Raw genomic sequence first — 12,461 nt, forward strand, 5'->3', positions numbered from 1 at the left:
AGAGATTTATGAAACACGTTATGGATTTTAAACGTGACTGGAAGAGCCAATCGGAAAGAAACAGGACTAAGAGTCTCCAAAATCTTATAAGGTCCAATAAATCTTGGCTTGAAATTTGGAGACGCAACCTTCATAGAGATATTCTTTGACGACAACCAAACCATATCACCCACTTTAAACTGGGGACCAATAGTCCTATGCCAGTTGGAAAACCGATGGGCCTTTTCCTGAGAGAGGGACAACTTAGCCACCACTTGGTCCCAAATCTGCTGCATTCTCTCTACCACAATGTCCACACCTGGGCAGGCTGACGATTCCACATGCCCTGTAGAAAATCGAGGATGAAACCCAAAGTTACAGAAAAAGGGCGACATCAAAGTGGCAGAACTAGCTCTATTGTTTAGCGCGAATTCGGCCAAGGGCAAAAATGAGACCCAGTCATCCTGATCAGCAGATGTAAAACATCTCTAATAGGACTCCAAAGTCTGGTTTGTTCTCTCGGTCTGCCCATTGGTCTGAGGATGAAACGCAGAGGAGAAAGATAACCAAATTCCCAAATTGGAACAAAAGGCTTTCCAGAATCTGGAAACAAACTGGACTCCTCTGTCCAACACAATGTTCTCAGGAATCCCATGCAACCGAACCACCTGTTGTAAAAACAAGGGCACCAACTCAAGATGGCAACTTTGGAAGTGGTACAAGATGGACCATCTTAGAAAATCTATCACAAATCACCCAGATAACAGTCATCCTCTGAGAGACAGGAAGATCAGAGATAAAATCCATTGAGATAAGGGTCCATGGCCTCTTGGGCACCGGCAGGGGCATCAACAACCCACTAGAACGAGAACAGGGTTTAGACCGAGAACAAGTCCCACAGGACTGCACAAAATTCCTGACATCACAAGATAAGGCAGGTCACGAAAAAGACCGACTCACCAAATCTCTGGTACCAAAAATACCTGGATGACCAGTTAATGCGGAGCAATGAACTTCAGACATCACTCTCTTCCTCCACTGGTCAGGAACATACAATTTTGCCATAGGACAATGCACAGGTTTATCCTCCTGAAATTCCTCCAGGGCGCGTCTCAAATCGGGCGAGATGGCAGAAAGAACTACCCCCTCACCTAGGATGGTAGTAGGCTCGGTCACAATAAGAGAATCAGCAAAGAAACTCCTACAAAGGGCGTCAGCCTTAACATTCTTAGTGCCCGGAAGAAAAGAGACCAGAAAATTAAAACGCATGAAAAGCAAGGCCCACCTAGCCTGTCTAGGATTCAAGCGTCTGGCCGACTTAAGATAAATCAGATTCTTGTGGTCGGTGAGGACCACAACTTGATGTCTAGCTCCCTCCAACCTATGTCTCCACTCATGGCCAACAATTCCCGATTCCCCACGTCATAGTTGTGTTCAGATGGGGAGAACTTTCAAGAAAAGAAGGCACAGGGATTCATTTTAGAAGTCACAGGATCTTATTGGGACAAAACAGCTCCTGCACCAATCTCAGAAGCATCTACCTCCATCTGAAATGGAAGTGAAACATCAGGTTGCCGTAAAACCGGAGCAGAAGTGAATCTCCGCTTAAGCTCCTGAAATGCCGAGACAGCCTCTGGAGACTAATTCAGCACATCAGCGCCCTTCTTGGTCAGATCAGTCAGTGGTTTGACAATACCAGAAAAATTACCTATAAATTTACGAAAGAAATTAGCAAAATCCAAAAACGTCTGGAGAGCCTTCAAAGAAGAGGGCTGAACCCAATCATAAATGGCCTGTACCTTGGCTGGGTCCTTTTCAATAGTCATCGGAGACAAAATAAATCCCAAAAATGAAATCCTCTGTACATCAAAGAGGCATTTAGATTAGAGTTGAGCGAAACGGGTCGAAAAATTTCAAAAGTCTCCGACTTTTGGCAAAGTCGGGTTTCATGAAACTAAACCCGACCCTAGGATGAGGTCGGCCACGAGGTCGGCGACTTACGCGCCAAAGTCGCGTTTCAAAAGTTTGTTTTGCGCTCTTTTTCAGCCAATCAGGATCCACGGACACTGAGGGCAACGTGATGACATAGGCACGGGTCACCACCATCTTTCAGAAGGGCATGCAAGTGATTGGCTTGCTTTGGGGGGCGTCACAGGGGGTATAAAAGGGCGTGCACGCCGACCGCCATGTTACTCATGCTGATCTCAGAATAGGGAGAGCTGCTGCTGATGATGATTTTGTAGGGAGAGTGTTAGGCAGGGAAAAAGACACCAAAAACTGCTTCTGCTGCTAGCGATTTTGCCTGTACAACACACCAGTCACTGTGTGTGCAGTGCAAGGGGAGGCTATATAGTGGTGTATCAGTGGTGTTGGTTGTTGGGCTGCCTTCTAAGGCTTCCTGACATTCCTGCATTGCTGTTTACCCACTGCTCCGCAAACTGATTTTTTAAAAGCAATCCCAATTTTTTTTTTTTGTCCTGCTGAGAAGAAAAAAAAACTGCTTCTGCTGCTAGCGATTTTGCCTGTACAACACACCAGTCACTGTGTGTGCAGTGCAAGGGGAGGCTATATAGTGGTGTATCAGTGGTGTTGGTTGTTGGGCTGCCTTCTAAGGCTTCCTGACATTCCTGCATTGCTGTTTACCCACTGCTCCGCAAACTGCTTTTTTAAAAGCAATCCCAATTTTTTTTTTTGTCCTGCTGAGAAGAAAAAAAAACTGCTTCTGCTGCTAGCGATTTTGCCTGTACAACACATCAGTCACTGTGTGTGCAGTGCAAGGGGAGGCTATATAGTGGTGTATCAGTGGTGTTGGTTGTTGGGCTGCCTTCTAAGGCTTCCTGACATTCCTGCATTGCTGTTTACCCACTGCTCCGCAAACTGCTTTTTTAAAAGCAATCCCAATTTTTTTTTTTTGTCCTGCTGAGGTACTGAGCATGCATTTTTTCACATCATACAGCGGTGTACGCTCCTCACACAGTACCGTGTAACGGCTGTTATCACAGCCACAGTGAAGCTATCAGTGTGTCACTCTGTGAGAATAAAACGAGGACATGTTCCGTTCTTACAGACCTGCACTCTAGGGAGATTCCTATTCTGCCCAATTCTACATACACCTTGTAGTTTGTGATACACTAGCCAATTTCTGCTTGTGACATAGCGCTGTGATATTCAGTGGGCCTCACACAATCCATAAGTGTCCAGTGTCCACAAGTGTGTGCAGAAATTTAAAATCTCCCTTATCCTCTAGCCACTTTGGTCACAGCTGTGCCATTGAGCCTGTCACATAGCGCTCAGATATTCATTGGGCCTCACACAATCCAAAAGTGTCCAGTGTCCACAAGTGTCTGCTGAAATTCAAAATCTCACTTATCCTCTAGTCACTTTGGTCACAGGCACAGCTGTGCCATCGAGCCTGTCACATAGCGCTCAGATATCAGTGGGCCTCACACAATCCAAAAGTGTCCAGTGTCCACAAGTGTGTGCAGAAATTCAAAATCTCCCTTATCCTCTAGTCACTTTGGTCACAGCTGTGCCATCGAGCCTGTCACATAGCGCTCAGATATTCATTGGGACTCACACAATCCAAAAGTGTCCAGTGTCCACAAGTGTGTGCAGAAATTCAAAATCTCCCTTATCCTCTAGTCACTTTGGTCACAGCTGTGCCATCGAGCCTGTCACATAGCGCTCAGATATTCATTGGGCCTCACACAATCCAAAAGTGTCCAGTGTCCACAAGTGTGTGCAGAAATTCAAAATCTCCCTTATCCTCTAGTCACTTTGGTCACAGCTGTGCCATCGAGCCTGTCACATAACGCTCAGATATTCATTGGGCCTCACACAATCCAAAAGTGTCCAGTGTCCACAAGTGTGTGCAGAAATTCAAAATCTCCCTTATCCTCTAGTCACTTTGGTCACAGCTGTGCCACCGAGCCTGTCACATAGCGCTCAGATATCAGTGGGCCTCACACAATCCAAAAGTGTCCAGTGTCCACAAGTGTCTGCAGAAATTCAAAATCTCCCTTATCCTCTCGTCACTTTTGTCACAGCTGTGCCATCGAGCCTGTCACATAGCGCTCAGATATTCATTGGGCCTCACACAATCCAAAAGTGTCCAGTGTCCACAAGTGTCTGCTGAAATTCAAAATCTCACTTATCCTCTAGTCACTTTGGTCACAGTCACAGCTGTGCCATCGAGCCTGTCACATAGCGCTCAGATATCAGTGGGCCTCACACAATCCAAAAGTGTCCAGTTTCCACAAGTGTGTGCAGAAATTCAAAATCTCCCTTATCCTCTAGTCACTTTGGTCACAGCTGTGCCATCGAGCCTGTCACATAGCGCTCAGATATTCATTGAGCCTCACACAATCCAAAAGTGTCCAGTGTCCACAAGTGTGTGCAGAAATTCAAAATCTCCCTTATCCTCTAGTCACTTTGGTCACAGCTGTGCCATCGAGCCTGTCACATAGCGCTCAGATATCAGTGGGCCTCACACAATCCAAAAGTGTCCAGTGTCCACAAGTGTCTGCAGAAATTCAAAATCTCCCTTATCCTCTCGTCACTTTTGTCACAGCTGTGCCATCGAGCCTGTCACATAGCGCTCAGATATTCATTGGGCCTCACACAATCCAAAAGTGTCCAGTGTCCACAAGTGTCTGCTGAAATTCAAAATCTCCCTTATCCTCTAGTCACTTTGGTCACAGCTGTGCCATCGAGCCTGTCACATAGCGCTCAGATATTCATTGGGCCTCACACAATCCAAAAGTGTCCAGTGTCCACAAGTGTCTGCAGAAATTCAAAATCTCCCTTATCCTCTCGTCACTTTTGTCACAGCTGTGCCATCGAGCCTGTCACATAGCGCTCAGATATTCATTGGGCCTCACACAATCCAAAAGTGTCCAGTGTCCACAAGTGTCTGCAGAAATTCAAAATCTCCCCTGTCCTATAGACACCTTGTACCTTGTTTTACATTACTATATAGTTTGTTGGATTTTGTCTACATTTCTACCAAAAATGAGGAAGGCTGGTGGAAGAGGCCGTGGAATTGGGCGGGGGTTGGCAGCTGGTAATGATGGTGTTGGTGGTGGATCTGATGGTAGTGGCAAGAGCAAAATAGGACCGAATGCAGGAGGTGTTGAGCCTGCGTCATCGTCTGGCTACATAAGGCCTCGAACGCTTAGTTTTCTAGGAGTTGGCAAACCGCTTTTAAAGCCAGAGCATCAGGAAAAAGTTTTGTCTTACATTGCTGACTCAGCCTCCAGCTCTATCGCCTCCTCTTCTTCAGTTGTAAAAAGTAAAAGCACTGAGTCGTCATTGGAGGCTCATGTTCATGAACCACACCTTTCCTTGTGTCCTTCACCCCAACCAAGATTGAAGGATGACGCAGGCCATACTACTGATTACTCCATGGAGCTGTTTTCACATACCATGCCTGGATTATCAAGTCAAATGGTGAATTACCCAGGCCAAGATGAATCTGACATGGAGTGCACTGATGCACAGCCGCTGATGGATGATTCTGCTGGTACATTCACTCAGAGCACTACATTGTCCTCGCAGTGTACAGAGCCAGATTCTGACCCTGATGAGACTCAGGTGCCCCTTCCCGCACACTATACCATACATACACGTACCATACACGGTGACACAGAGGAAGGTGCACATGACATAGAAGAGGAGGTGATGGATGACCCAGTTGTTGACCCAGATTGGCATCCATTGGGGGAAGAGGGTGCTGCTTCCAATAGCTCAGATGAGGAGCATCCACAGCAGACATCGACATCGCAACAGCTGTTATCTGGCAGGCCCGGAGCACTCCAAAGACAGGTTCCAAACATCAAAAGAGTTGCTGGACAGCTTGTCCAGATGGTCAAAAGATCACAGTGTGCTAGGCCGCAAAATGTCTGCCAAAGTAGGAAGAGTGCAGTGTGGCACTTTTTTGAACAAAATCCTCATGATCAGGCCAAGGTTATCTGTAAGAAGTGCACAAAGACCTTTAGCCGAGGGAAAAATCTGAAAAATTTGAATACCAGTTGCATGCTTAGACATTTAACCAGCATGCACTTGCAAGCGTGGACACAACACCAAACCTCAAGTGCCACATGTGCAACTGATCACAACGAAGGTAGTCAGCAACGCTACATTGTTTCCCCCACTGTAAGCCCACCGGTTAGCACAGCAGCAAATGTTGAGGTGTCGTTGCAAGGCCACAGCAGTCAGGGAATCCCACTGTTATATCAACGAAAGACTTATTCTAGGCCATCAGAAAGAACACCAACTCCATCACCATCATCAACCCTCTCTCAGTCCGCCCTGTCCACCGCTACTTCCGCCATATGCAGCTCTCAAGTCCAGCTCACCCTCCCAGACACTATGAGTAGGTCAAGAAAGTACTCAGTCTCTCATCCGCGTACACTGGGTTTAAACGCCCACATTGCCAAACTAATCTCGTTTGAGATGATGCCCTTTCGGTTGGTGGAAAGCGCAGCTTTCCGCGAAATCATGGCCTATGCAGTACCACGCTATGACCTACCCAGTCGCCACTTCTTCTCTCGCAAAGCCATCCCAGCCCTCCACCATCATGTGAAAGACCGCATTGTCCATGCACTCAAGCAGTCAGTGAGTGGAAAGGTGCACCTCACAACTGATGCATGGTCCAGTCGGCATGGCCAGGGCCGTTACGTGTCCATCACTGCGCACTGGGTTAATGTGGTGGATGCAGGGTCCACAGGGGACAGCGGTGGTGGGACAGTGCTGCCTAGCCCACGGTATAGGAAACAGTTGGCTGTAGGCGTTCGACCCTCCTCCTCCTCCTCCAGAAGCGAAAGCTCGTCCAAAGAGCGCAGTCGTACGAGCACTCCATCTGCAGCTGCCACTGTTGCACACGAGGTGTCCCCCTATCGAGCAGCTAGTGGAAAGCGTCAGCAGGCAGTGTTGCAGATGATGTGTTTGGGCGACAGACACACCGCCGAGGTGCTGGCCGAGTACTTTCAGCGACAAACTGAGTCATGGCTGGGCAGTGTACATCTTGAGGCAGGCAAGGTAGTTAGTGATAACGGGCGTAATTTTGTGGCAGCCATAGCCCTTTCAAAACTCAGCCACATACCTTGCTTGGCTCACACCTTGAACCTGGTGGTGCAGTGCTTCCTCAAAAATTATCCGGAGTTAACAGCCCTGCTCCAGAAGGTGCGAAGACTGTGCGCGCACATCCGCCGGTCGCCTGTACACTCCGTTCGTATGCAGAAGCTGCAGCGATTGCTCCACCTTCCCAACCACCGCCTCATTATCGACATTGCAACAAGGTGGAACTCCACCCTGCACATGGTGGAGCGGCTGTGCGAGCAGAGGCAGGCCATAATGCATTTGTGGGAGGATACACAGCCAGGCACTTTGAGAGCAGACATGGAGTTGACCGGTGTGCAGTCGTCGAAGCTGAAAGACCTCTGTAAAGTCCTTCAGTGTTTTGAGGAATGCACACGGCTGGTAAGTGCAGACGACGCCATCCTAAGCATGAGCATCCCACTTATGCGTCTGCTCATGCAAACTTTGACGCACCTTAAGGAGCAGGCTTCTGCAGCCAATGTTGATGAGGAGGAAGAGGAGGAGGGAATCCTTGATGACATTCAGCCATTGTCTGCTCAGGGACCTCTCCTGGACAAGGTGGAGGAAGAAGAGGAGGAGGAGGAGGATGATGGGGATGATTACTTAGGGGAGGAGGATGCATCTCGTGGGGCAAGTGAAAATGTTGGCGTGGCAAGGTCTGGTACAGGGTTTGTGCGTGACTGGAGGGATGTGGATTTGTCAGAAAGTGCTCCTCCAACTAGCACTCGCAGTGCATCATTGACACCGGGAACAGTGGCCCACATGTCAGATTATGCCTTGCAGATCCTAAAAAGGGACCCCCGCATTGCCAAAATGATGAACGATGACGACTACTGGTTGGCCAGCATCCTTGATCCACGCTATAAAGGCAAATTACAAAACATCATGCCACAGGAGAACCTTGACCTAATATTGGCTAATAAACAAGCAACTCTGGTAAATCGGTTGCTTGAGGCATTCCCAGCACACAGCAGCGGTGATGGTTCTCACACGAGCCGTACGGGCCGGGGGCAGCTTGGCAGAGGTGTTCGTGGTGCACACAGCAGAAGTGGCATTGGAGACAGGGGTTTCATGACATTGTTGTGGACTGATTTTTCAAGTACCGCTCACAAAACTGGTAATACTGCATCGATGGAAAGTGACAGGAGACAGCAGTTGTCAACTATGGTTACAAACTACTTTTCCTCCCATATCGATGTTCTCCCACACAGGTCATTCCCCTTTGACTATTGGGTCGCTAAACTGGACACCTGGCCTGAATTGGCACAATATGCCTTACAGGAGCTCGCTTGCCCAGCTGCAAGTGTGCTATCGGAAAGAGTCTTCAGTGCAGCTGGATCAATCCTGACAGAAAAAAGGACCCGTCTGTCAACCCAAAATGTGGATGATCTAACCATCATTAAAATGAACCACGCATGGGTTTCCAAGGATTTTGTCCCACCTTCCCCTGATGACACATAGGGTGACAGAAAAATGGCTTGCTTTGGTCCACCTCTTCCTGGGACTTGACCTATTTCACCTTTTGCATCAGCTGAATGTCCAACATCAACAAATGCCACTTTCTAAAACTCCCTAACTGTGCTGCCTCCCCCCCCCATGGCCGGGGTCACCACCTAGCGCACGACACCGTGCGAGTGCCGTTGCCCTGGACAGGTGGGTAGGCCGACTCTTGGGCGCGGGCACTGGCACAGGGTCCTTCATAGTGCAATCAAGTGTCTCTGACGGTGGTGGTGCACACCCGTCGTCAGACACACCGCCGTACTATGAGGGGCCCAGTGCCAGTACCGACGCCCACGAGTGGGCCCCCCTTGCTTGGGCAGGGCTCCAGCATTTGCAATCTTTACCTCTCCCTGCTCCTCCGCTGTGTTGTCTGGGCTGTCAAATCCATACTGTGCCTGACACCGTCTGAGCCTGCCTCCTGATGTATAGACATATATTTTGAATGTGTACGCTATCCATACATGTTATCTGGGGATACGGTACCCTTTCTAACCTTTGTGCAATCACGTGCAATCCATACTGGGCCTAACACCGTCTGAGCCTGCCTCCTGATGTATAGACATATATTTTGAATGTGTACGCTATCCATACATGTTATCTGGGGATACGGTACCCTTTCTAACTTTTGTGCAATCAGTTGCAATCCATACTGGGCCTAACACCGTCTGAGCCTGCCTCCTGATGTATAGACATATATTTTGAATGTGTACGCTATCCATACATGTTATCTGGGGATACGGTACCCTTTCTAACCTTTGTGCAATCACGTGCAATCCATACTGGGCCTAACACCGTCTGAGCCTGCCTCCTGATGTATAGACATATATTTTGAATGTGTACGCTATCCATACATGTTATCTGGGGAAACGGTACCCTTTCTAACCTTTGTGCAATCACGTGCAATCCATACTGGGCCTAACACCGTCTGAGCCTGCCTCCTGATGTATAGACATATATTTTGAATGTGTACGCTATCCATACATGTTATCCGGGGAAACGGTACCCTTTCTAACCTTTGTGCAATCACGTGCAATCCATACTGGGCCTAACACCGTCTGAGCCTGCCTCCTGATGTATAGACATATATTTTGAATGTGTACGCTATCCATACATGTTATCCGGGGATACGGTACTCTTTCTAACCTTTGTGCAATCACGTGCAATCCATACTGGGCCTAACACCGTCTGAGCCTGCCTCCTGATGTATAGACATATATTTTGAATGTGTACGCTATCCATACATGTTATCTGGGGATACGGTACCCTTTCTAACCTTTGTGCAATCACGTGCAATCCATACTGGGCGTGAGAACGGCTGGCGAGCTGTTAAGCAAGCTACAGCACCTGTGGTTTGCACACGTAAGTTTTTCATTTTTTCAGGAATGACGGTTAGGCCTAATTCCGGAACTGCGGTTGACCTGCACTTACTGGGAAATCATTGTTCGCGGGTAATAATTGTAATCAGTGATCCCCATCACTAACGTTGTTCAGCGGGTTATCTGCACCTGTAAGCGAGAAACGCTAGCCTTTTCAGTGTAGCGCACATGCAGCCACGGACATGTAAGGGCATGACACACCAGTTATTGGCCAATCTCATGTGCCAGAGCCTCACGTGTCCCTCTAGTAAGCCGGACTCGGACCGCGGGGCATGATGGAGTCTCGTTCATTAACGGAATTAAGCTTGCAATGTGTGCATCTGTTCTGTAGCTGGCATGGTTGAGGTTTCCCAGGTGGAGTCGAATTTAACCGTAGGCTCCACTCCTGGTGGTGCCCTTCTGGACATTCCTTTAAGGTTCAGCTTTGCAACCATACTGCCCACGTAAAACAAACACATTGCCTTCATGAACGCTGTTTGGAGGGTCATGACTCGTGGGAATAACGCCGCCCAATCAGTTAACCTGCTAGAGAGATCATTCGTTGCTCCCAAGCATGACATCACACTCCCTAGGAAGAAGGTAATGCCACTGTGGCGACCGTACTCCTGGGGGCGACACAAGTGCACTGATGCCCAGCCACTGCTCGATGAATCTGCTGGTACATTGACCCAGACCACTACATTCCCCTCGCACGCTACACGACCTGAATCTGACCCTGATGAAACTCAGGTTACCCTTCCCATATACAGTTCCATCTTACACGGTGACAAAGAGGAAGCTGCAGATGAAAGTGCAGGTTCGGCCCACCCGCCATCAGACACACCACCGTACTATGAGGGGCCCTGTGCCAGTGCCGTCGCCAACGAGTGGGCCCCCCCTGCTTGCTCAGGATCACAGCACTTGCAAAGTTGAAATACTGTGCAGTGAGATGGAAGATGGGGACGACGAGGAGTCCAGACAAGTACAGAGACTTATTTGATTGTTTTCAATGTTGGGACAGCAATTTTTGGGGAGCACTATACTCAGGAGAATGATAGATGGGGCCCACCATACACTGGAACATTCCAAAGGTGGACATCAGACACTGGAGCAGCATTTACAGGGCCCATTATACACTAGAGCATTAGAAATGGGGCCCATTATGTTTGGAGCATTATTTGGGCCCATAAGACAGTGGAGCTTCATCCATGGGGACCAACATATACTGTAGCATTATGTGGAGCTCATCATATACTGTTTCAAACATTATATGGGACCAATGATTCTGTATGGAGAAATAGATGGGCCTCGTCATGAGATGTAAAAAGTGAAGTATTTTTCATTGTACTATACCGCTATTTCTCTGCCGTATCGGAGCATGAAGAGTTGTGGTATGTGTTAAAGGGGCGCTCTTTCGCCCAGGGCACATGAAAACCTGCAGCCAGCCCTCCCCCCCCACAACTTTAGCCAAATAACCCCCATTTTTCAGTGCGTAACTTGTATTATGAAGTTAATTAAGGTTGACAAGCTTAAGTAAGAAGAATTGATGCTTTTGGCATTCAAATGGGCACTGTAGGTGTGTTTCCTGTCCTCCTCTCACTGCCGACTTTTATTCCCCATTGACTTACATTGGGTTTCGTGTTTCGGGACGACCCCGACTTTTCCCTATAATCGGACGATCTTGCTCGACCCGACTTTTGGAAAAGTTGGGTTTCACGAAACGAAACTTGACCCTAAAAAACCAAAAGTCGCTCAACTCTAATTTAGATCCCTTAACATACAGGGAATTCTCCCTCAAAATCCGGAACACAGTCTGGACATGTTCCACATAAGAATCCCAATCACTGGAAAAGATCAAAATATCATCCAGATAGATGATCAAAAACTTATCCACAAAGTCCCGGAAAATATAATTCATAAAGGATTGGAAGACAGAAGGGGCATTAGTGAGCCCAAAAGGTATCAACAGGTACTCAAAATGTCCCTCTGGAGAATTAAACGCAATCTTCCTTTCATCCCCGTGCTTGATGCGAATAAGATTATACGCCCCCCTGAGGTCAAGCTTAGTAAACCAGCAGGCACTTTTAACTCTGAAGAATAAATCAGAAATCAGGGGTAACGGGTACTGATATTTAACGTCATTTTGTTAAGGGAATGATAGTCAATACAAGGCCTTAATGAACCATATTTCTTGGCCACAAAAAAACCCCAGCACCTAAGGGTGAAGAGGATGGTCTAATATGACCCTTCTCCAACGACTCCTTTATATAAGAGCACATGTTCGGGTACTGATAAGTTGAAAAGCCGCCCCTTGGGAAATTTACACCCAGGCATCAACTCAATTGCACAGTCATAACTCCTATGAGGAGGCAAAGACGCGGATTTACTCTCACTAAATACATCAGAAAAATCAGCCAAATAATCAGGAATATCATGAGACTGAGGAGAGGAGGAGAAAACAGGAGTGTCCATAAGAACACACTGACAACCCCAACTCACCACAGACACAGATTTCCAATCCAAAACTGG

Source organism: Dendrobates tinctorius, unplaced genomic scaffold (genome assembly GCF_039654945.1).
Source record: "Dendrobates tinctorius isolate UK_male_01 unplaced genomic scaffold, ASM3965494v1 ptg000127l, whole genome shotgun sequence".
Classification (NCBI taxonomy): Eukaryota; Metazoa; Chordata; class Amphibia; order Anura; family Dendrobatidae; genus Dendrobates; species Dendrobates tinctorius.